At 43.9% G+C, this 27051-nt stretch overlaps 1 protein-coding gene across 2 annotated transcripts in view; it reads right to left on the minus strand.

The window, feature by feature from the left end:
• alpl (alkaline phosphatase, biomineralization associated) overlaps positions 1 to 27051 on the minus strand; it is a 126138-nt gene that overhangs the window by 86269 nt on the left and 12818 nt on the right. For both annotated transcript variants that reach the window (XM_060852345.1, XM_060852344.1), the window contains exon 2: positions 26362 to 26462. The gene's annotated coding sequence lies outside the window, so the exon portion shown is untranslated. The remainder of the gene's footprint in view (positions 1 to 26361; positions 26463 to 27051) is intronic.

The following is a 27051-nucleotide window of genomic DNA, read 5'->3' on the forward strand; positions in this document are numbered from 1 at the left end:
ATAGGAGGTTGAGGGGTGACCTTATAGAGATTTATAAAATAATGAGGGGTATAATAAGGTGAGTGGCAGGTGTCTTTTCCCAAGGGTTGAGGGAGTTCAAAACTAGGGGGCATATTTTTAAGGTGAGAGGAGAAAAGTTTGAAAAAGACATGAGGGGCAACGTTTTTACACAGAGTGGTTTGTGTGTGGAATAAACTTCCAGAGAAAGTGGTAGATGTGGGTACAGTTACAACATTTAAAATACATTGAGATAAGTACATGAATAAGAAAGATTTGGAGGGATGTGGGCCAAGCGCATGTAGGTGGGACTAGTTTAGTTTGGGATTGTAATTGGCACGTACTGGTTGGACTGAAGGGTCTGTTTCCGTGCTTTGTGAGTGTATGACGTGTATGACTATCTCTTCCCCGAAGAATGGGCATCCCAACAGGATTTTCTGTGGACCAGGTTAGTGTTCTAGAAATGCTTGTTCCTCAGGCCAACTAAACTATGGCTGCCTCCAATGTTGGTTGCTATCCAATGTTGTTTACAATAGCATTTGGAGACAGCCCTCTGAGCTAGGTATTTGGCAATGCCCACTGTGCCAGTATCTGGGGTTCACCTCTGAAGGCACTGAAGCTAAATGGGTCGAGAGTGTGGCGCTGGAAAAGCACAGCAGGTCAGGGAGCGTCCAAGAAGCAGGAGAATCGACATTTCGGGCAAAAGCGCTTGCCCAGTTTTAACTGGCACCATACCCATCTCCAGCATGGTTATTACAAACACACTGCATTTATATTCCACCCACAGTACATTCGTAACTCACTGAGCCCCCATGTACACCATGTATTCATTAGACCCCGCGGTATGTGCTTATGGAGTGAAATACCACAGAGGCTGGCAATAAGAGCAAAGAAAAAGCCTCAACATCCCGGCAGGTATGGCAGCATCAACAGACTCAGAGGCAGACAGAAGATTTCAGGCCTCGCCTTTCATATGAGAACTGAAGGGGAATAGAGATTTAAGGATTTTTAAGCCAGTGACAGAGAGTTATTGGGAAAGCAAAAGAGAAGCTTTTGCGATAGGGTGGAGGGCAGGGGAGATTACATAACAGCTACTTTATGGAGCATAATCCAAGAAAAGTGCTAATGGATATTGTGAAGCATCAAATGTATAGCATTATGTCAATATTATATATAATTAAGATTCCTGTCTTAAAGAAGTGGCACCTTGAAGTTATAGATGGCGCCTGGTCACTTGTGAGTCAGCCTTGGCACACCTGAATGGTAGGCAATGCTATCTGAGTTGTTTTTACATTCATTAATGGAGTATGGGCACTGGCTAGACCAGCGTTCCTTGCCTCTCCCTAGTTGCCTAGAGGAAAGTAAAGAGTCAACCACATTGCTGTGGGCCTGGAGTCACATGGAGGCCAGACTGGTGAGGATGGCCGATTTCCTTCCCTAAATGATTTCAGAGAACCATTTGGGATTTTCCAACAATCAACAATGCCTGTACTCATAGATTATGAAGCACCAGCTCACAGCTGACTAACTCCAAACGTGTGTGGGTGTGTATGTGTGTGGGGGGGGGGGGGAAGCCCGTGGCATCAGTGACTGATGTTTTCCTTAGAAAAGTGCGACAAACTCCCTCTGTGGCGATTGCATTTCAGATTCTAGTCTGACATCTCCTTGTACGAAGACATCCTTTGCCAATCCCAAGTACAAAACTGCTGTGGCTCCTTATGGGAATTGATTAATCACCTGCTCATTGGCCAGCAACGTCTGACCCGGTGTTTGGGTAGATCCTCACTGACCCGGTGTTTGGGTTGATCCTCACTGACCCGGTGTTTGGGTAGATCCTCACTGACCCGGTGTTTGGGTTGATCCTCACTGACCCGGTGTTTGGGTAGATCCTCACTGACCAAATGTTTGGGTAGATCCTCACTGACCCGGTGTTTGGGTAGATCCTCACTGACCCGTTGTTTGGGTTGATCCTCACTGACCCGGTGTTTGGGTAGATCCACACTGACCCGGTGTTTTGGTAGATCCACACTGACCCGGTGTTTGGGTAGATCCTCCCTGACCCGGTGTTTGGGCTGATCCTCACTGACCCGGTGTTTGGGTAGATCCTCGCTGACCCGGTGTTTGGGTAGATCCTCACTGACCCGGTGTTTGGGTAGATCTTCACTGACCCGGTGTTTGGGTTGATCCTCACTGACCCGGTGTTTGGGTAGATCCTCACTGACCCCATGTTTGGGTAGATCCTCGCTGACCCGGTGTTTGGGTAGATCCTCACTGACCCGGTGTTTGGGTAGATCCTCACTGACCCGGTGTTTGGATGGATCCTCACTGACCCGGTGTTTGGGTAGATCCTCACTGACCCGGTGTTTGGGTAGATCCTCACTGACCCGGTGTTTGGGTTGATCCTCACTGACCCGGTGTTTGGATGGATCCTCACTGACCCGGTGTTTGGGTAGATCCTCACTGACCCAGTGTTTGGGTGGATCCTCACTGACCCGGTGTTTGGGTAGATCCTCGCTGACCCGGTGTTTGGGTTGATCCTCACTGACCCGGTGTTTGGGTAGATCCTCACTGACCCGTTGTTTGGGTAGATCCTCACTGACCCAGTGTTTGGGTTGATCCTCACTGTCTGAGCTGCTGTCACCAGGCTGGGACATCTTTGGGCATACGTTTGCCTCTCAGCATCTGGACAGCGAGGCATGTGTGACCTCGGCTACTGCTCCATAACTCTGACCCTGGCTTCTTCAACTTCATTTCACTGCAGCCAGGGAGCAGTTGTAAATCACACCGTCTGAAGGTGACAGACTAAAACAGTGTGGGTGGCAGAGATGGCTCCCAGGTCCGTCTCATCAATGAGATTAATCATCTCAACAAGTTTGTGATCTTTATTGAATGGTTGAGCAGGCTTGATGGGCTGAATAGCCTTACTTCACTTGTAATTCATTCATTTGTTTGTCTGATTTAATTAATGAGTGGCTTGGGCAGAGCAGACAGAGAAGACCTGTTTCCCCCAGTGGAACAGTAAATTGCATGGGATTTCAGATTCATGGAGATTAATAGAAGGATTCGAGGAGACATAAGGAATAACACTCTCACCCAGAGGGTGGCAGGTGGCTGGTGGCTGGAATTCACTGCCCAGTTGGATGGTGGAGGCAGAAACCTTTAACTCAATTACAAATGTACCTGAAGCTCTGCAAGGTAATGGAGCAGGAGAATGGGCTGAATGGCCTCTTTCTGTGTTATAACCATAGTGTAATCATGAGCATGAGGTGTGAACACCTCAGTTTTAGCTGTGGGGACTAAACCAACACACCCCTTGTGACACCAAAAGAGCAACTACATTCTCCACTTCTTAGTGTTCTAAGGCAGGGTCACTTGACCCAAAACGTTTACTTCGATTTCTCTCCACAGACGCTGGCAGACCTGCTGAGCTTTTCCAGCAATTTCTGTTTTTGTTACTTTCTTGGCTTTATCTTCTGGCTGGACTGTCCAACTGCTACTTGCTTGGTCACAGTTAAACTGTTGATAACCTCAATCCTATAAATCTGACCTGTTTTCAAATACTGATCATTTTTGGTAACTAACTTAATTTTTAGCGACCATCGGATGGTCCTGGGAGGGGTCAGAATGAGGTCAAACAGCCCCCTTAATGATAGATTAAAGGCTGGAAAATTATAGTTGCAGCTCCCAGCTATCAATCTCCCAACCTGCTATGATCAGACAACGTTAGCCACTCTTTAGAGACAGGCAGAGCACTAAGTATATCACCACAGCCACTTAAAAAAACCAGCACACAATCAAAACCCCCTTTGGTTTAATGCAGGTAAGCAACAAAATAATTCCAAGGAATCCGGGAGGCAGCACAGTTTGGGAAGAGTCTTTACATTTTCAGAATCATCTCAAGAAGGCTGGTAAATTTGTTTTGAGACCAGTGGGTTCAAATGTGCTCCAACTGACGTCTGAACAAGTGTTCATTAAAACCAGATCAAAGCTGAGCGAAATACCAGACAAGTACATAATTACAATCACATATATTGCAGCATGGCTGTATCACTGAGACAGAACACAGTGAGGTTCGTTAAAGCCACATGGCTGCTTTTACACAGCAGTGGTAAATGTGTTTTGCAAAAACATTTCTAATGAGCCTTTCACAATCTCACGCCATCCTGACCTGCAATGATGTACCTGTGAGCTATAGTCACTGGTCTATGGTGTGAACTGGGGAACCAATGTTATTCTATTCCTTTTTATTCTTAATGCACAAGTCCCCTTTACCCGTCATTTCTCACATTACTCAATCACTCTATTTGTAATAGATTGTCTGAATCCCCTTTTGCACTTATTGCTCAGTTATTAAATTGTGGTATTTTGATCCCAGTAATGCAGTGAACAACTTAACTGGGGATCAATCTCTGACCAACTGCAAAGTAGTTTTATGCCGAATACATGTCATTTTCATGAAACACTTTGTAGTGAACCTTACACTCAATCCCAATCTCACGAAGAATAAAGCACAATAATTTATTTCACCCACACCAGCCCAGTGTAATTCGGAAATTAAAAGTGGCACCTGATCAGATTGAGACAGAATGAAATGACAGAATCAAGAGTGCTGAGTGACCTGCTAATGTCAAGCTTTTGTTCTTGAGTCAGAAAGGGCTATCGAAGCTTGGCTCACATAGGAAGAAAACAGTGATCCCATTTCGAGGTCAGCATCCCAATTCAGTCTGCACTACATGGGTCAGAACTGAGCAGGGATTCCAAAACAAAAGTAGGTTACACAGTCTTGCTCTAGTCTTTGTACATGACAGCATTAAGCAAATTGAAAACTCACAAAGAGCTTTCATTCAGAATGGAGGATTAGGTCAGTTTAAACGACATACCAAATATTAATATTTAGTTTGACAAGCTTCTGAGCACCAAGTCACTGCTAATTAACTCCTTTGACTGCTTTTGTTTGCATTATATTCACTGCACAGCATGGTTTTACAGAACCACAGGATTATTATAGGGCAGAAGGAGGCCAATCAGCCCATCACGTCTGCACCAGCTCTCTGACCATTTTCACTTTGTGCAATTTTCCTGCCTGTGTCACATATCTTTGCACCTTATTTGTATTTAAATAACATTCCAATTCTCCCCCTAATGCCTTCCAGGCAGTGCATTTAAGATTTTAACCACTCCTGATGAATGACAAAGACTTTTTTCTCAGTCCACTTTTGCTTTTTTTTTGCAAAACATGAAATTCGTGCCCCCTCAGTTCTGTTACAAGCAAGATCAGCTTCTCCTGGTTTCTTCTGTTCAGACCTCTCATTGTTTTGCAATCTTGTATCAGATCTCCTGTTCACCTCCTCCCCTCCATGGAGAACACTCCCAACCTCGCCAATTGACCTTCACAACTGAAGTGTCTCATGCCTGGAACAACTCAGGTGTGTTAACTTTTACTATACTGGGTGTCATGGTAGCTCAGTGGTTAGTACTGTTGCCTAACAGCGGCAAGGACCCAGGTTTGGTTCCACTCTCAGGTGACTGTCTGTGTGGAGTTTGCACATCTCCTTGCATCTGCGTGGGTTTCTTCTGGGTGCCCAGTTTCCTCCCACAGTACAAAGATGTGCAGGTTAGGGTGGACAGGCCGTGCTCAATTGCCCATAGTGTTCAGGGATGTGCAGGATTAGCCACGGGAAATGCAGGGTTACAGGGATGGGGTGGATCTGGGAGGGATGCCCTTCAGAGGGCTGATGTGGACTTGATGGGCTGAATGGCCTGATTCCACACTGCAGGGACTCTATAATTAATTTTTTTACTGTTAATAAAAGGATGGCCTAATTTTAACTAAGGGCTGGTGTTCCTGTGAGGGATGATTTGATAAATAAAACTCAATGTAATATCTTTATAACAGAGCATCAGCAGATACAAGTTTGGAATGCTGAATTTTATGCATTAATTAGAAGAAAGGTTGAGAAGGTTGATGCTATTATCCATGGAAAAAAGGATAGGATAATGATATAGCTGACGATGTAGGTGTAAGGGACAGCATGTCCCAAAGGGATCCAGATCTAGAGATCAAGATAATCACTATCAAATCCAGTATGGACTTCACGAGAACTCCTCCAGTCAGACAGTACTGTAGAAAGGAAGTGAAATGCACAACGACAAGGGTTTGGCTGAGCACAGCATCGATTCATTGAATAAGAAGCTCAATACATCCTGACAGAAAGCAATATAAAGCTGTGTTCTGGTGTTAGCTGAAACAGAGAGCAGAATCCTACATTACCACCTTGTTTGCCTGTTCAAAAAAGTGGTGAATCCTGACCTAACACTTCTGAGGAATCTCAACCTCCAATCGGGCAGTTTGGAGGGCAGCTGTGGACATTCCTCAAGTCAGACAAGAATCATGCAAACATACAGTGCAAAAGAGGCTCTTCCACCCATTGAGTCTGAACTGACAAATGAGAAATCTTTGATATTCAACATAATCCCATTTGCCAGCGCTTGGCCAATAGCCTTGTACGTTATGACATGCCGAGTGCTCATGAGGTACTTTTAAAAGGACATGAGGCAACTCGCCTCTACCACCTCCCTAGGCAGTGCATTCCAGAGCTTTATACTCGAAACGTCCACTCTGCTGCTCCTCGGATGCTGCCTGACCTGCTGTGCTTTTCCAGCAACACACACTTCGACTCTGGTCTCCAGCGTCTGCAGTCCTCACTTTCTCCTAGATTGTCACCACCTTTCAGATAAAAACATTTTTCCTCACATCTCCCCTCAGCCTCCTGCCCTCATCTTGAATCAATGTCTCTTCATGACTGACCCTTCAACTAAGCTGCTCCATATCCATTCTGTCCACACCACTCATAATCTTGTACACCGCAATGCTCCAATAAAGAAACCCAAGCCTATCAAACCTTTCCCTATGACTTAAATTTTCCATCCCAGGCAGCATCCTGGTGAATCTCCTCTGCATCCCTTCCATTGCAATCCCATCCTTCCTGGAATGTGGCAGCCAGAAGTCCACACAGTACTCCAGGTGTGGTCTCTCTAAAGTTCTACACAACTCTAACATGACTTCCTTGCTTTTATAACCTATATCTCGACTGATAAAGGCTAGTAACCCGTGTGCATTTTTCACCACCATAGTAACACAACCTTCTGCCTTCAGAGATCTGTAAACAAACACGCCAAGGTCCCATTGTTTCACAGAACATCCTGGTGTCATATCATTCACTGAATACCTTCTTGTCAGATTACTCCTTCCAAACATGTATCACATTACACTTTTCAGGCTTGAATTCCAACTGCCACTTACCTGCCTAGTTGACCATCCCATTTGGTCTTCTCGTAGTCCAAGATGCTCAACCTCACCGTTAACCCACTCGACCAATCTTTGTATCGTCAGCAAATGTACTAACTCAAGGCCCCACACGGTCATCCATGTCATTTTTATCAATAAGAGGCTGCCACTTCTTGCACACCCGGCAGCCATTCTGAGGAGGCCACGGCTGGTGCCAGAAGGAACACCAAGATGGTGAGGACTAGTCACTTTTTTTGGCAGGGGGGTATATGTGTGCGTGTGTGCATCAGAGGCTCTCAGTGCCCACCCCTTACCCCATTTCCAGTGCCCTCATCATGCATAGATTACACAACCCACATTAGTTTAACAGTCAAGTGGGTCAACTCTTTCTCATCACATCTAGAACTGAGATAATTGCTCCAGAAGTGGAGCATTATGACCACTTTAGTCTTCATTCACATAACGTAACTCAGGCAGAAGCTGGAAGGTAACAGAGTTCGAGGGTCTCACCATCCCCTCCAATCAATTTGCCTTCTCAGCTCCAGGCTCCAGGCTCAGAAGGTTCCACCCCAAGGGTGAGGAAATTTGTTTGGATCATTAATGGCAGATGGGCCAAATAGGGGGATGATCACTCGAATGTTAATCCAGAAACTCAACAAATGTTCTGGAGACCAGAGTACGAATCCCACCATGGCAGATGGTGGAATTTGAATTCAATGAAATGTCTGGAATTAAGAATCTAATAATGACCACAAATCCATTGTTGATTGTCAGGAAAAGCCCAGCTAGTTCATTAATGTCCCTTAGGGAAGGAAATCCATGGCCTACATGTGACCCCAGACCCACAGCAATATGGTTGACTTTTAACTGCCCTCAGGGCAATTAGAGATGGGCAATACGTGCTGGCCTGGCCAAGGCTGCCCAGAAAGTAGGAAAACTCGATTCTCCCCTGCCGAAATAGTCAATGGTCAAGCCTTTCGTACACCTTGGAATGATGCCATTGCCCCTATTCGCTTTCACCTCATGACTGAACACATGTTCTCCTACATCCTCTCTTTAACTAAAATCCTATGAAAGGAGTATTGCTGAACAAAGAGACCTTGGAGTGCAGTTTCATAGCTCCTTGAAAGTGGAGTCGCAGGTAGATAGGACAGTGAAGAAGGCGTTTGGTATGCTTTCCTACATTGGTCAGAGTATTGAGTACAGGAATTGGGAGGTCATGTTGCGGCTGTACAGAACATTGGTTAGGCAACTGTTGGAATATTGCGTACAATTCTGGTCTCCTTCCTATCAGAAAGATGTTGTGAAACGTGAAAGGATTCAGAAAAGATTTACAAAGGATGTTGCCAGGGTTGGAGGATTTTAGCTATGAGGAGAGGTTGAATGGACTGGGGCTGTTTCCCCTGGAGCGTCGGAGGCTGAGGGGTGACCTTATAGAGGTTTACAAAATTATGAGGGGCATGATTAGGATAAATAGACAAAGTCTTTTCCCTGGGTTCAGGGAGTCCAGAACTAGAGGGCATAGGTTTAGGGTGAGAGGGGAAAGATATAAAAGTGATCTAAGGGGCAACATTTTCACACAGAGGTGGTATGTGTATGGAATGAGCTGCCAGAGGAAGTGGTGGAGGTTGGTACAATTACAACATTTAAAAGGCATTTGGATGGGTATATGAATAGGAAGGGTTTGGTGGGATATAGGCCGGATGCTGGCAGTTGGGACTAGATTTGGTTGGGATAACTGGTCAGCATGGATGGGTTGGACCGAAGGGTCTGTTTCCACGCTGTACATCTCTATAACTATGACTCTAAATAGAAAAAAAAGGCCCATTTCTGTGCTATACACTCAGTGTAACATGATTGGGAAAGCAAAATCATTAATAGAACATTATCTACAAACTGAAAGGACAGGGAAGGGTAGAATGTAACTCTGACAGACATGACCTACATTTAAACAGTGCCTTTAATCATAGAAAAACAGAGCAAATAGAGAGGCTGCAAGCCAAAAAATGGAGATATTTTGAGAAGTGAAGAAGCTTTTTGTGAATGAGGAGCATTTCAAATGGAATTTGAGGTCAGTAAAGGCTACACACACTGTGTGGTGAGAACAACTATAATGAATATTTGTATCAGGGATGCTGTGGATTGGAGTAGAATTTATGCTGATGGTTGTCAGAGATGACATGTTATTGAAGAATTCTGTGCAGTGTGTTGTTGAAATTTCAATCTGAAGAAAACTTCACACTGAGTAGGCCATCCGTCCATTCACATGGCAATATATCACTGGCTGTGGCATGGCGCCTTTGTGATCGGGCAAGAGGAAGGCTACAAAAACAATTATATATACTCCATTGTAATCTTATCTCCAACTGACCTACATTGTATTGCTTGATGCCAAGCAAACACCTTGCTCTAATAGACCTGCAATTATACCATGGACTGTCAACTCTTTGACTTCTTCCCTAAACCATTTACTGCAGACTTTCCTGTATAGTTCATCAGCTCAGTGCTCATGAGGGTCAGCACTCTCAGTGAAATGGCCAAATGATTACAGTCAGATCTCCATTCTATTCACAACGGACAAAGACTATCTTGTTCCTTTCAAAGGCTCAATGACACATTGGTCCAAAATCTCTTGCAGATGTAATGGTTCCCCTTCAAACCTTCTTCCTCCCACTGATTTTGTCTCAGTTCCTCCTTCAGTCCCCAAGCAACATCCAATCTTCACATTCAACCCCAACTCCACCAGTGCAATGATTTACCTAAACAATTTTCTTAAATAAATTTATCCAAGGCTTCTACCTCTGAAGGAGGATACTTCACCTATTGAGGCAGTAGAGAGCCTTTAGTTTAACTTGCTCTTCGCTGTACAGGTACTTAGTTTAGCCAATAAGCAGGAACAAACACCATCAGAGCTAAGTTAAACCATAAGAGCTAAAACATGTTGACGTGGAAATAGGAGAAAGTGAGGACTGCAGATGCTTGGAGATCAGAGCTGAAAATGTGTTGCTGGAAAAGCACAGCAGGTCAGGCAGCATCCAAACAGCAGGAGAATCGACGTTTTGGGCATGATGAAGGGCTCATGCCCGAAACATCGATTCTCCTGTTCCTTGGATGCTGCCTGATCTGCTGCGCTTCTCCAGCAACACATTTTCAGCTCTGACGTGGAAATAGGCCATTCAAGTCACGCTCTACCAGTCAATGAGATCATGCCTGATCTGAAAATCCTCAGCTCCACTTTCCTGCTTTTTCCCATAATCTTGATTCCTTGACTGCCTGCAAATCTTTCTGTTTCACCTTTGAACATGCGGCCCAGCCCTCTGTGGTAAAGAATTCTACAGATTCACTACCCTCTGAGAGAAGAAATTCCTCTTCATCGCTATTTCAAATGCGAGATCCCTTATTCTGAGATTCTGCCCTCTGGTCCTAGACTCTCCAGAAAGGGAATCAACCTTTCTGCATCTCCCTGTCAAGTCTTCAGGGAATCGTGTACATTCAATAATGTCACCCTACATTCCTCTTTATACTCATGAGTACAGACCTAATCTGAGAATCCCTACAGTGTGGAAACAGGCTATTTGGCCCAACAAGTCCACACTGACCCTCCAAAGAGAAACCCTGCCCTATATTTACCCCGACTAATGCACCTAACCTACACATCTTTGAACATTATGGCAACTCAGCATGGCCAACTCACCTAACCTGCACATCTTTGTGACTGTGGGAGGAAACTGGAGCACACACAGACTCAGGAACTATGTGCAAATTGCACACAGACAGTCACCCGAATCGAACCCAGGTCCCTGGTGCTGTGAGGCAGCAGTGCTAACCACTGAGCCACGATGCCACCCTTTTATCCTCTTAACATCTTCTCATCCAGTCCCTCTGTACCTTGTATCGACCTAGTGAATATTTTGTGGACGTGTTTTACAAAACTTTCCCTTGCCAATTAGGACCAGGGCCAAACCAATTTTTCATACATTTACTGGAGGGCATGCCATGAATTCCTGCATTTACACCGGAATTGGATTCTGGAGACTGGTGTGCTGGAGGTTCCAGCGTTGGAATCTTCGCAAATCCCTGCAGTTTCTGTGTGTTTCAGGGAATGAAAGACTTGAGGCTGAAAGACCAAGCAAAGGTCAGGACAACCTCCAAGGAGATAAGCAGCAGCTTCAGCAGCCACACTGAAGGGTGACCTTGGAGAGGGATGGTGGGATTAGTCTCCGACTAGGAAGATGTGTCAGGAAAGGATGTCAGCAGAAAAGGCAGCTGATAGGGAATGAAGTTATTTATACAATGACATGACCCAGAAAGCCAACGTGAACAAACAAGTTCAAGGGAAAATATCAAGCATTAACATTACGTCAACTTATTGTGACAAAGGATAAACATGCATTGAACAGGAAACACAAGGGCAGAGCTTCCTAAGGAGTGGGTCAGGTTCCCTTTTAAGTCTCAATCTGCTGAATATCAATGGTTGCCATGGAGTTCCAAGTGACTACTGACAGCTTCAAAGGCCCTTTAAATCCTGGGAATTCTTTTGTAACTCGTAGGATGTGGGCGCCACTGTCTGGCCAGCATTTATTGCCCCTTCTTAGATGCACTTGAGTTGTCTTCTCGGCCCACTGTAGTCCACGTGCTTTAAGTTAACCCACAGTGCTTTGAGGGAGAGAATTCCAGGTTTTGGACCCAGTGACACTGAAGGAACGGTGATATATTTCCAAGTCAGGATGGTGAAGGGCTTGGAGGGGAAATCGCAGGGGGTGGTGTTCCCATGTTTCTGCTGCCCTTGTCCTTCTATTTGAAAGTGGTTGTGAATTTGGAAGGGGTTGTGGAGGAATCTTTGGTGAGTTTCTGCTGTGTATCTTGTAGATAGTACACCCTGCTGATACCGAGCATCAGTGGTGGAGGGAATGGATGTTTGTGGATATGGGCGACTAATCAAGCAGGCTGTTTTGTTCTGCACAGTTTCAAAATTCTCGAGCATGGTTGGAACTGTACTCATTCAGGCAAGTAGGGAGTATTCCATCATACTCCTAACTTGTGCCTTGTAGTTAGTGGACAGGCTTTGGGGAGTCAGAAGGTGAGTTACTCGCTACAGTATTCCTAGTCTCTAACCTGGTTTTGTAGCCACTGTGTTTAAATGGTGAGTCCATTTGAGCTTCTGGTCAATGGTTACCACTGGATGTTGATTGTGGGACATTCAGTGATGGTAATACCATTGAATGTCAAGGGGTAATGGTTAGATTCTCTCTTGTTGGAGATAGTCAATGTCTAGTAGTTGTAAGGCATGAATGTTACTTGCCACTTATCAGCCCAAGTCTGGATATTATCTAGACCTTATTGCATTTGAATATGAATTGTTTCGGTATCTGAGGAGTCACGAATGGTGCTGAACATTGTGCAATCATCAGCAAGTATCCCCACTCCTGACCTTATTATGTAGGGAAGGTCATTGATGGAACAGCTGAAGATGGTTGGGCCTATACTCCTGGAGAGCTGTCCTGGAACTGAAATGTCTGACCTCCAACAACCACAACCATCTTTCTATGTGCCAGGTATGACTCCAACTTCAAAGTGTTTGTTCCCTGGTACCCACTGATTCCAATTTTGCCAGGGCTTCTTGATGCCATACTCAGTCGAATGCAGTCTTGATGTCAGTGGCTGTCACTCTCACCTCACTTCTGGAATTCAGCTCTTTTTTCCATGTTTGAACCAAGGCTGTAATGAAGCCAGGAGATGAGTGGCCCTGGTGGAACCCAAACTGTGTGTCACTGAGCAGGCTATTGCTGAGCAGGTGCTGTTTGGTAGCACTGTTTATGACACCTTCCATCAAAGACAGGGCAGTAATTGGCTGAGTTGGATTTGGCCTGCTTTTTGTGTACAGGACATACCTGGGCAATGTTCCACATTGTTGGGTAGATACCAATGTTGTAGCTGTACTGGAACAGCTTGGCTAGGGGAGTGGCAAGTTCAGGAGCACAAATCTTCAGTACTATTGCCAGGATATTGTCAGGGTCTATAAGCCATTGTAATATCCAGTGTCTCCAACCATTTTTGATATCACGTGGAGTGAAATTAATTGGCTGACGACTGGTATCTGTGATGCTGGGGACCACTGGAGGAGGCCGAGATAGATCATCCACTTGCCACTTCTGGCTGAAGATTACTGTGAATGCCTCAGCCTTATCTTTTGCACTGATATGGTGAGCACTTTCATCATTGAGGATGGGGATGTCTGTGGAGTGTCCTCCACTACTGAGCTGTTTAATTGTTCACCATTATTCACGACTGGATATGGAGGATTAGGGCTTAGATTTCTTCCAAAGACGGGCCACTGGGCTCAAAACATTAACTTTGCTTTCTCCCCAAAGATGCTGCCAGACCTACTGGGTTTCTCCAGCAATTTCTGTTCCTGTTTTAGATTGGATGCATTGGTTATGGAATCAACTGATTCTGTCCATCGTTTACTGCTTACACACTTTGATATACAAATTGTCCTGTGTTGCTTTAATGATGGACTAACCATTCAGGCCTATTCCCTGCATCAAAACCACAAAGAAAACCTTCTGCAGGATCCCCCACTTTCACAGCTCTCCCCAGCATACCCTCCCCATGACTCCTGTATCTATCCTGGCCTACACCCCAAAATAACAGCAACTTGTAAGCCTCAAAAATGGAGGTACAATGGAAATAGATATGGGAAGGACAATAGATATTGTCTGCAGGCCATCAGAACATCAGCAAGAGGTAAACACAATATTGATTGGCTATTTTGTGTGTTGATAAGAATGAGATTAAAAGACTTAACTTGGACCCAGTCTGGCTCAGGAACTTTCCTCACTGATGTGGGCAGTGGATGAGAGAAACCTCAGTTTGGCCTTGTTCGATTGATTGTTTGTTTAAAAGCTCCACTTCTGACTTATTCAACATTAACTGGGTTCATTGGAGTCGATTTGCAATTTGCTATGTATCTGGAACTGTAGTTATCAGGAACGCGCATAGATCTAAACCACTAACACTGCTTTCATAGCTGCTTAGGAACTTGGCCAGTTGAACCATCAAATCTATTCACTCGTGGGACATGGGTGTCCCTGGTGGGGCCAGCATTTATTGCCCCACCCTAGTTGCTCTTAAGAAGGTGGTGGTGAGCTGCCTTCCTGAACCGCTGCAGCCCACATGCTGTAGGATAAACCCACAATGTCCTTAGATTTCCAAGATTTTGACCCAGCAACACTGAAGGAACAGCAATATGTTTCCAAGTCAGGATGGTGAGTGACGTGGAGGGAAACTTGCAGGTGTTGGTGTTCCCCTGTATCTGCTGTCTGGTTCTTCTAGATGGAAGTGGGTTTGGAAGGTGCTGTTAAAGGACCTTTGGTGAATTCCTGCAGTGCATTTTGTAGATGGTACACAATGCTGATAACTATGTCAGGTTGTTGCTTGCTCAGACTTGATATGACAGCTCTCCCAGTTTTGACACTTGCCCTCAGATATTAGGAAGGAGGACTTTACAGCATTGACAAAGCTGTTTCTGCCTTTGTCTTTGCCAGTGCCTAGTTTGAAGCCAGGGGACCTATCTGGTTTCATTTCCTTGTTCAGGCTTCATAGTGACTGATACAATTGAGTGGCTAGTTTGGCCATTTCAACAGCAGCTGAGAGTCAACCACATTGCTGGATCGTTCCTGTTTTCCACATCATTTTCCACACTATCCCCACATTTCTCAATGACTTTATTATCTATTGACCTCCATCTTGAATATACCCATGGATTGAGCTTCCAGAATCTGACGGGGTTGGGAATTCTAAAGAATGATCACCATCCTCTTTCCTACTGTCCTCAATGACTTGCTGCTTACTCTGAAATCATGTCCCCTCCGAGGCCAGGGAAACATCACTTCTTAACTACCCTATTAAGTCAGAGTTGAGTCACGGAGATGTACAGCACGGAAGCAGACCCTTTGGTCCAACTCTTCCATGCTGACCAGATATCCCAACCCAATCTAGACCCATTTACCAGCATTCAGCACATACCCCTCTAACCCCCTCCTGTTCATATACTCATCCAGATGCCTTCTAAATGTTGTAATTGTATCAGCCTCCACTTCCTCTGGCAGCTCAATCCATACACGCACCAAAAGCTGCCCATAAGGTCCCTTTTAAATCTTTCCCCAGAACCCTAATCCTATGCCCTATAGTTTTGAATACTCCTACTCTGAATATTTACCCTATCCATGCCCCTCATGATTTTGTAAACCTCTATAAGATCACCCCTCAGCCTCCAACACTCCAGGGAAAACAGCCCCAGCCTATTCAGCCTATCCCTATAGCTCAAACCATCAAATAGAGTCATAGAGATGTACAGCATGGAAACAGACCCTTCGGTCCAACCTGTCAATGCTGACCAGATATCCCAACCCAATCTAGTCCCAACTGCCAGCACCCAGCCCATATCCCTCCAAACCCTTCCTATTCATATATCCAGCCAAATGCCTCTTAAATGTTGCAATTGTACCAGCCTCCACCACATCCTCTGGCAGCTCATTCCATACATGTACCACCCTCTGCGTGAAAATGTTGGCCCTTAGGTCTCTTTTATATCTTTCCCCTAACACCCTAAACCTATGCCTTCTAGTTCTGGACTCCCCCAACCCAGGGAAAAGACTATCTATTTATCCTATCCATGCCCTTCATTATTTTATAAACCTCTATAAGGTCACCCCTCAGCCGCCGACGCTCCAGGGAAAACAGCCTGTTCAGCCTCTCCCTGCTCAAATCCTCCAACCCTGGTGACATCCTTGTAAATCTTTTCTGAACCCTTTCAAGTTTCACAACATCATTCCTATAGCAAGGAGACAAACCAGAATTTCATACACTTAGAACATAGAACATAGGAAAATACAGCGCAGTACAGGCCCTTCGGCCCTCAATGTTGCGCCGATCCAAGCCCACCTAATCTACACTAGCCCATAAAGAGGGAGAGTCTACCACTGTTCAACAAGATGACCTCTCATTCTTGGAAACGAAGTGAACAGAGTGAGGTGTTGTCCTCCAACCTGGAAACAGTGCATCAGTTTGACCATAGCACACATCAGATAATCCTTATTACACAGACCTGATTACAACCAAGCTTCATTGTATTCTCAGTCCTCTATCAGTATCTACAGAACACTGGAGGGAGCACTAAAGTCATTTACAATTGCCCCTACTGACCTGCAACCAAATGTACAGAGTTAACTTGTACTTTTGAGGGGAAATGGAGCACAACTTGGGCCATGGGCACTTTACCTGATATCATTCCAAATGGCATCATATTAGGTGCTTGAAAAGAAATGGAAAAAAAAGAGCTGATAGGACAAATCACTAAATCCATGAAGAAATTAGTTAAATACAGATTTTGAGTAATTATAAGAAAGCTTCCACATCAGAAATATCAAATTGTCTCTTCTTGTGTATTGTCGCTTTAAGTATTTTATTTTAATTAGTGCCTAGTAATCAAAGATTTTTAAAACATGTACCTTGATGTTACGGTTGCCCAATTTACAGTAAATTCCTTTAAAGCAAAAAACTAGCAACTGAAAATGACTCTGTGCCTTTTATCACGAGCCTTTAAACAGACGCCTTCATCTGCCTTCCTCTAAGTTGGCTTTGAACTTGCCTGTTCAGAGTTGAAGGGTCAGATCGCCGAACACAATGGACCATCTGCTTGCTCAGTGACGCCACGGCGCGCAACAGAAATTAGAATCACAATGCTTGACGGGTTCAGTTCTGCTGTGAACACTGCAGTCTGTTTGAGAAGCTTGGCAAAGAATTAACACAAGGTCAACTTCTCTTGACAATCGACCAAATGAACTGACCCACAAGGCTTTGTGAGAAGCTGAGAACATGCTGCAAAGTTTCAAGTTTTCTTTACTCAGAAAAGACAAGTTGCAAGAGGGTCCCAGCATCCAGAATCCTTTAAAAATCAATCACAAAGGGTTATACGACCATCCTTACTATTTCTTTTGTCCTCAGTCAATTGGTTTCCTCCTCTCCCCTTTGACAATTGTGAATATTATGCTTCAATGTCATTGAGATACTGACTTGAAAGCCAAGCATGCAAGGCACAGTTGAATTAGCATTCAGAGCCTGACTTGAATAATTCCAGACTTTACAATTTCTTCCCAGTTCAGCCTTTGTGCAAATGAACCCTTTGAGACGGTGCTTTCTACTGTTTGGAAAAACCAACTAAGAAAGGAACATCAGCTGTTAAATTTCCGATTTCTTTCTTTGCCAGTTCCTCGATGACAAAACTCCATCACTTGCACTGTGTTTAAAATCTCAATGTTCACAATCATGGAATAACTGTATCCTCACTCATTTCTGATTTCACACTTTCAAACTGCTCAAAATCTCTTGGTTATAAATTTCGAAAGGACAAAGAAACGTAAGTTTCAAATTGTGATCTGTCATGTCCTTTAGAAATTTCATTCATTAAAAATACAAAATGTCAGCGACCAAACCAGTAGCAGTCCCCAGACCAAAGGAGATAGAGATCCCATTTAGAGATACACAGTAAATAGTATAGGACATGGATTTAAAATGTCACATTCATTAGGCCAAGGTTAAAGTCAGAGGTACGTTTTTATCTGGATTTCCAACTTGATACAATTTCCTTTTCTGTGCTGATTGCATCCTGGATGGTAGATCATCCCCAATATTTGGATATTAAAGAGGAAGGCACTGCAAAGGATCTATGTATTAAAGGTCAGGCAGTCACTAAATACACACTATATTTCCTTCGTTAATTCTTCTGTTTACTGAATGGAAAATGATGCTTCATATGCACTAGAAAGGAATGAATAAGTGAGTTAACCTAATTCTTTTTTAATTATTGAAATGTTTAATTTGTGGGAAGCATCTTTTGGATTTTGCCCTCGGTAATTTCTAGCCCTGTGATAAATATGTGGCATTGTGTGGTCGTGGAATGTTAATCATAGATGGAACGACCATTTCTCTATTTAAAAAGAAGGACTTGGGACCTTGGTGTTCGGAAACTCATGATTTTTAATTTTACTATTGGGGAACACACGTTATATGCCGTAGAAGCACACAGGGCCCAAGTAACAAAATAGATGCAACAGACAAGGGGTGACAGAATAAAACGCGGTGGCACAGTGGTTAGCACTGCTGCCTCACAGTGCCAGAGACCCGGGTTCAATTCCCGCCTCAGACTACTGTCTGTGTGGAGTTTGCACGTTCTCCCCGTGTCTGCGTGGGTTTCCTCTGGGTGCTCCGGTTTCCTCCCACAGTCCAAAGATGTGCAGGTCAGGTGAATTGGCCATGCTAAATTGCCCGTAGTGTTAGGTAAGGGGTAAATTAAGGGGTATGGGTGGGGTGCGCTTCGGCGGGTCGGTGTGGACTTGTTGGGCCAAAGGGCCTGTTTCCACACTGTAAGTAATCTTATCAAAAAAACAGTTGCCACCTACATGCCAGTGGAATCTGATATGGTCCAAAGAGTTGAAATAAGCAACACTGCAAGTTGAAATGAGAAGCCCTACAATCAAATATTCTATACTCAGGTGTTTGTTAGCTCATTTCCTGTTAAAAGTTTAAATATGATATTTGAAATTATCTTAACATTTGGGAAGACAAGTCAGGGCAGCACTTATACATTAAATGGGAAGGCCTAGTTGCCAAACAAAAAGACCTTGGGTGCAGGCTCATAGTTCCTCGAATTTGAAGTAGCAGGTAGACAAGGTAGTGAAGCAGACGCTTGGTCAGAGCATTGAGTGCAGGAGTTGGGATGTCATGTTACAGCTGTACAGGACATTGTTCAGGCCACTTTTGGAATACTGTGTTCAATTCTGGTCTCCCTACTTTATGAAAGATATTGTTAAACTTGAAAGGGTTCAGAAAAGATTTCCAAGGATATGGCTGGAGTTGGTGGGTTTGATGATTCCAATTACAGTCATAAAGTCATAGAAATGTACAGCACAGAAACAGACTCTTTGGTCCAACCCGTCCATGCCAACCAGATATCCCAACCCAAACTAACCCTATCTGCAAGCACTCAACCCATATCCCTCCAAGCCCTTCCTATTCATATACCCATCCACATGCCTCTTAAATGTTGCAATTGTACTAGCCTCCACCACTTCCTCTGGCAGCTCATTCCATACACGTACCACCCTTTGTGTGAAAAAGCTGCCTCTTAGGTCTCTTTTATATCTTTCCCCTCTCAGCCTAAACCTATTCCCTCTAGTTCTGGGCTCCCCAACCCGAGGGAAAAGACTTTGTCTATTTATTCTCATAATTCTGTAAACCTCTAATAAGGTCGCCCTTCAGCCTCCGGCGCTCCAGGGAAAATAGCCCCAGCCTACTCAACCTCTCCCTATAGCTCAAATCCTCCATCCTTGTAAATCTTTTCTGAACCTTTTCAAGTTTCACAGCTAATTTCTGATTGGAAAGAAACCAGAATTGTTTGCAATATTCCAACAGTGGGCCAACCAATGTCCTGTACAGCCGCAACATGACCTCCCAACTCTTATACTCAATACTCTGACCAATAAAGGAAAGTATACCAAACACCTTCTTCACAATCCCATCTATGTGCAACTCCACTTTCAAGGAGCTATGAATCTGCACTCCAAGGTCTCTTTGTTCAGCAAAACTCCCTAGGACCTGACCATTAAGTGAATAAGTTCTACTAAGATTTGCTTTCCCAAAATGCAGCACCTCACATTTATCTAAATTAAACTCCATCTGCAACTTCACAGCCCATTGGCCCATCTGATCAAGATCCCGTTGTAATCTGAGGTAACCTTCATTGCTGTCCACAATACCTCCAATTTTGGGGTCATTTGCAAACTTGCATAACTGTACCTCTTATGCTCACATCCAAATCATTTATATAAATGATGAAAAGTAGTGGACCCAGCATCAATCCTTGTGGCACTCCACTGGTCACAGGACTCCAGTCTGAGAAACAACCATCCACCACCACCCTCTGTCTTCTACCTTTGAGGCAGTTTTATATCGAAATGGCTAGTTCTCCTTGTATTCCGTGAGATCTAACCTTGCTAACCAGTCTCCCATGGGGAACCTTGTCAAACGCCTTACTGAAGTCCATGTAGATCATATCTACCGCTCTACCCTCATCAATCCTCTTTGTTACTTCTTCAAAGAACTCAATCAAGTTTGTGTGACATAGAAATACAAAGCAAATATGAATGGGTAAAATAGCTGGTTAATGTTAACACATGGGCAATGCTTTTTGAGACACTGGCATCAGTGTGAGGGAAAGTGAGAGTTGCCCCATTGGCATGGTTCACATTTGAATCTTGGTGGAACCAATGTTCCAATGAGCTATGCAAGTAGGGAAGCAGAGAAGTTTTTAAATGAAATAATGATGGCATGGGATCATAATAATGAAAGTGATAAATCAAAGAGTAGCGACATAGTAAGAGAGAAAAATATTTATTTAGGAAATGATAAATTAGGAAGTGAAAGGGAGTGATGAACTCAAATAAATTCCAAACATCAGAGAAGTAGTAAAGAGTAAATTGTTAGAGTTATAGGCTGACAAGTCTTTGGGTCCCAATGCATTTCTTTTGGCTCTGCAAATAAGTGACTTGGGAGATAGTTGATGATTTGAATTTAATTTCCAAAATTCCCTAGATTTGGAGAAGGTTCCATCAGAAAAGGTAAGTGGGACAGTTGCCAAAAACTAGGTTAGAGACAAAAAAACTGCAAATGCTGGAATCCAAGGAAGACAAGCAGGAGGCTGGAAGAACACAGCAAGCCAGGCAGCGTCAGGAGGTGGAGAAGTCAACGTTTTGGGTGGAACCCTTCTTCAGGATTGGGGATGGGTGTAACGGAAGTTGCAGAGAAAAGGGGTGGGGCACAGGGTGATGAGGTGGGGATAGGTGAACACAGATAAAGCGTACGACCTGGTTGGTCGATGGGAGGAATGAATCCGGTTGGTAGCTGGAAGGAAGGTTTTTTTTTAGATTACTTACAGTGTGGAAACAGGCCCTTTAGCCCAACAAGTCCGCACCAACCCGCCGAAGCGCAACCCACTCATTCCCCTACATTTACGCCTTTACCTAACACAATGGGCAATTTAGCATGGCCAATTCACCTGACCTGCACATCTTTGGACTGTGGGAGGAAACCGGAGCAAACTCCACACAGTCAGTCGCCTGAGTCAGGAATTGAACCCGGGTCTCTGGCGCTGTGAGGCAGCAGTGCTAACCACTGTGCCACCGTGCCGCCCACATTTGATGTAAGGAATGAAAAGGAGGGAGAGGGGCTGGGAAGAGAGTCAGGGGATGGGAAGGAAGGTTATTTGAAACTGAAGAACTCAATGCTGAATCCTCCGGCCTGTAGGCTGCCCAGGCAGAAGATGAGGCATTGTTCCTCCAATTTGCAATCTGATTTGTTGTGGCAATGAGCCAAGGATGGTCATGTCGGAAAGGGAGTGGGAAGGGGTATTAAAATGGGTGGTGACTGGGAGGTCGGGTCAACGTCCGGTCGAGATGCTTGGCAAAACATTCCCTCAGTTTACGTTTGGTCTTCCAGATGTAGAGAAGACCACATCAGGAGCACTGGATACAGTAAACTAGGTTGTAGGAGAGGCAGGTGAACTTTGGTCTCACCTGGAAGGACCGTTTGGAGCCATGGGTGGAGGGGACGGGGGTGATGTTTTTGCATCTTTTCTTGTTGAAGTGGAAGGTGCCTTGGGGTTCAGGTGGGGTTATGGCGGGGCTGGGGGGGAGAGTGGCACAAACCAAGGATGAGCGAAGGGAACAGTGCTTGCGGAAGGCAGAGAAGGGTGGGGAAAGGAAGATTTTCTCTTCTTGCAGTTTTTTTGAAAACTTTCACTTTCCACCAATATCTCATCAGTTCAGTGTAATTTTTCTTTATCATTTTAATTTTTTTGTATATTTCTAACCACAATGATGGAAAGGGAAAGAATGGTTCCCAGCAAGTCTTAACCTGGCAACAATAAATTGTGATGAATTTCTACAAAGTTTAAACACGAAATTCAAAACATCCTCCATTTATTAACTAATTGCCCCTGCCATTGACGATTAAAGCTGCAATATTGATTCTAGCTTGTGGGTGGATAAGGAGTGCTAATGGGTAATTTACAAATGGTAGTTAGACCAATTCTCATTTTACAAGTGACCTGTACTGACCTTCCTGTACTATAATGAGTAGAACCAGAGAACTGCAGACAGAAGTAATATAAGAGGTTAGTGTTAGCTGCGTGACATGCTAATGAGACAGTAGACACCACAGGAAGTGATGCAATGTCACATGACCTTGCTTTCTCTTGCAGCCCCAGGCAACATGGCACCACAATGACATGTATCTTAAAGTTTTCTTACCTCTGCTAAATCTCTAGCAATGCAATAATGATGCAGGCACAATGGATCAAATGCTCCTACAAAGGGTTTGGTTGAGATTAGCACAGATCAGGATTTGAATTTGGGACTCCTTTGGTCTCAGTAACTTATCTTATTGCATATTTATTCATTGAATAATCAGAGCTACCTGGGTGTCTATGGGGATTCCATTTAGAGATATCCCAATACAGCAGTGAATAGCACAGACATAGAAGATTTAAAGTGTCACATTGAGCAGACCATGGTTAAAATCAGAGGTACATATATTTATCTTGATTTTCAACTTGCAAACTAGCTCCAAAATGATACATTTTTCTTTACTGGATGGTAGATCATCCCCAAGGTTTGGATGTTAAAGGGGATGATGATGAATCTATGTATTAAAGGTCAGAGTGTCACAAAATGCAAGCTATATTTTCTTCTTTCATTCTTATGTTCACTGAATGGAAAATTATGCTTCATACACACAACAAAGAAATGAATTCATCCAGACTGAGTTTAAATCATTCTCTGTGTTCAGCCTGGGAACATAGCCTTAAGTCTAGATACTTATCCATTTATTAAAAGCGAGAGCAAACATCACCTTATTCAGCTAAAGTGGGAGAAAAAGGAACACAAGCCAACATTATAGAGTCATAGAGATGTACAAGCATGGAAACAGACCCTTCGGTCCAACCCGTCCATGCCGACCAGATATCCCATTCCAATCTAGTCCCACCTGCCAGCACCCGGCCCATATCCCTCCAAACCCTTCCTATTCATATACCCATCTAATTGCCTCTTAAATGTTGCAATTGTACCAGCCTCCACCACATCCTCTGGCCGCTCATTCCATATACATACCACCCTCTGCGTGAAATAGTCACCTCTTAGGTGTCTTTTATATCTTTCCCCTCGCACCCTAAACCTATGCCCTCTAGTTCTGGACTCCCCGACCCCAGGGAAAAGACTTAGCCTATTTATCCTATCAATGCCCCTCATAATTTTGTAAACCTCTATAAGGTCATCCCTCAGCCTCCGACGCTCCAGGGAAAACAGCCCCAGCCTGTTCAGCTTCTCTCTGTAGCTCAGATGCTCCAACCCTGGCAACAAAGCCTTCAGTGAGCATTCAGTGTTCTTAGGGAGAACCATATCTATTTAGTGGAAGAATGAAAGGAAAATGGGGGAGATACTGAATGGCCATTTCTAGCTTCTCTCAGTGTCGTTCCTCAGGTGATCTAAAGCAGATTTCCTTTCCTCATTCATTCAATTCCAAGGAAGTTGGTCTTCACCGACTTGAACCCCTTCCTAATGATGCCCAAACAAATCACTGAACCCCATGATCCTAAGTCTCAGGACTTAAATCCAGTTTCCCATTATATTGAGGAACGCTATAGTGTTGTGTCATGTTGCCATAGTCTTACCAGACCATAGAAGCTGCTCTCATTTTGAGAGAAGCAACTGGTGGTGATTTAACATGAGGGCCACCAGACCTTAGACAAGAGACAAGGTTGAGAAGGAGAGGCCTTCATGGTAACCTCAAGCTGGTGATGGGAATTGAACCCATGCTGTTGGTATCACACTGGTCTGTAAACCAACAATCCAGCCAATGGAGCTAAATCAATTCTCAAGGACATCACAATAAGCATCAGTTTATCTTGTTTCTCTTCCTTATTAATCAGAAGTGGCAAAAGACTGTGGGGGATCAGAGGCACAGTGAGTCTGCACAAGATTAGGCAGAAGGTCAACTGTGATCATACTAAATAGTCACACCCGTCCACGGCTCTTGTGTAAATCCTTATACCTTGCACAGAGCTTGTTGGCTACAGGATACTGGGTCTCTTGTCACTGCTCCATGAAGGGAATAAAATATCTGAAACCATTATGGAGGCTGGGGTTAACGTAAATCAGACAGTGATGTAACTGAGGATACAGGCTAGATGTAAGCAGAGCACATTTAAAAGCTCAGATAGAGACAGAGAGTGAGAAACATCCGTCTGTACTAGACAGTACTAATGCAAATAGCCGAGCTTCCCAAAGTGGGAGGTCAGGACATGGGGTCACATTCTGGAAATTTCAGATTGTGAGCTTCAAGGAAGAAATGGCCGCCATTGTAACTGGATTCCAAGGACTGAATCCCATGCTCACACTTGCACACTGCCACCCTACCTTTGCTCTGACAGGTCTCCCTCCCTCCTCACTAAGGGACTGTGACAGCCTTTGGTTAAGAAGTTGATATGCCATTGTGTACAGTGTGAATAAAGAGTGATAGTGCCCACGTCAAGGGCACTGGTTAAATACGGCAGATGGCTGGATCAATATTAATGGGACTGCGCCAAACCAAGCCTGAGATTAAAAGCAGGTCAGACCTCCCTTCTGTGGTCACCTGCTTCCCAAACTGACAACGGTTGTCAATATTAATTTGGTATTTTTGTGTAAAATACAAAACTCTTGATTGTCCCTGTGCAATCACAAAGAATTCTGTTAGTTTTTACTTTGTGTCATTTCAGAATATGGAAGGAGAAGGAGACATAAAGTGGTCTTTGTAAAGGATGCAGGGGTTAGTTGGAGGTGTTAACTCTTGAAATTTTCCTCTTCTTTCCATCAAAGAGAATGTGTTGTAACCGATAGTTAAACTGGCTGAATTGTATTTGTGAACTTATTCAAGGACAAAGAATGTATCAAACTGAATTTGGTTACTGTTTGAATCTTCCTCTATTGGCAAGATACGGAACCATCTGTTTGCATTTGGTCTTACTCAATTTGATATTTCTGAAAATTTATCTCGGTGACAGAGACAATAATTTCTCTGTTAACATGTGTTGGATGTCTTTGGAGCAGGAGGGGAGAGTGGCTGAACATCTTGGGAATGGAACATCAACTTTACTCATCAACTATTTGTCTGGAAAGGATTAAAAAGAGAGATAGGCTTGTCATAGCTTTTCATCTCACACTCATCAGGACGGGTGTAAGAATCTCAGATTTTGGAGGGAGCACGAATTTATGCTGCAGGAAAAACAGGGTATTGACATCTCGGTGACTGAGCTGAGAGGTAAGAAAATTAAGTTTGAGGTCAGATTGGAAAAGCCAAGGCTGTTCTCATTAAAGGCGAGCAAGTTAAAATGAGGGTTTAATCGAGGTGTTCAAAATGTTGAGGACTCTAAACCGAAACGATAAAGCAAAGCAGTTCCAATTCGCAGTTGGTTAGAAATATGGAAAATGGATTTCAGACGAATGGCAAAATAAACAATGGCGTCATGAGGGAAGGGTTTTGTTTTGCACAGCGAATGGTTAGGTTTGGGAAAAAATCACCAGCTTTGTAATTCACACCCTTCTCTGACTGTGAAATCGCAGCAGTACGCTCCAAAACATTCTCCTATTCTTCACTGTTCCATCCTGAAGGTCTTAACAGGGAAAAGAGCAGAGTATCCAGAGGTCAGGCGGAGACATTTGCTAAGTTGGACTAGGGGATGTTTTGGGCTCTTTCCTCTGCGGAAATGCTAGGTAGAAGCCCAATGAAAATTCTAAGGACACTCAGCCCCCTCATGGATGGAACAGCCTGTCATTGGCTGAGGATTGTCAGCAGATGGTCTCAGGAGGAGGGGGAGTAGAGAAATCGTGAAAAAAAATGGTTAACGCCAAGTAAACCTTCACACAAAGAAGATACCAGCTTTTAGAGTAAATATAATTCAAAAGAAAAGATGGACTTACTTCTCTGTAATCTTCCCGTGTTCTAGGTGTGAGTCACTGACTTGCGTTATCAAGTGCCAATGGTGACAGAGTTAGTACAGGAACTGATAATAATGTTCAGCCTGAAAACAGAATTGAAGCAGATTTTAGCTCTTTGTTGTCTCCTGGTTAGTGTTAAAATGCTTTTTGCCTCTCGCATTGGAATCAGGGTCCTGTCTCATTGAAATACACAAAGCACTTTCCTTAGCCTTTCATTGAAAAGGCAAATGGTTTCAGTCTCTTCCAAATGACTTCCTGTCTTGTGGATTTGGTTATTTTTCAATTTAAAACTCCCTTTGTTGAGATTACCTTCAGGATTTGCAATGGCACGAGTTCAGGGCTTTGCCATTTATGTGTGGGCTGCTCAGAGTGGTAATTGAGGTAGCGGGTCAAAGAAAACCCTGGACAAAAAAAACAGCATCACATAAAGAAACAAGTGTCACAAAGCAGCAGGCTTTTCCTGAGATTACAACAAAGTGCGGTTTCATGATCCACAGTCTCACAGCTTTATACCACAAGGGAATCCATGGGTGGCCAACATTTCAAAGTTCAAAACCCAGAGAAGAACATGGTACATACCACAGTTGTAACAGACACACCACTCAAAATATGCAGATTAGCTCATCTCTAGATCCTGACATTTTTAAGTTTCATGTCAATTTTTTTCTAAAC

This window comes from Hemiscyllium ocellatum, chromosome 37 (assembly GCF_020745735.1).
Source record: "Hemiscyllium ocellatum isolate sHemOce1 chromosome 37, sHemOce1.pat.X.cur, whole genome shotgun sequence".
Classification (NCBI taxonomy): domain Eukaryota; kingdom Metazoa; phylum Chordata; class Chondrichthyes; order Orectolobiformes; family Hemiscylliidae; genus Hemiscyllium; species Hemiscyllium ocellatum.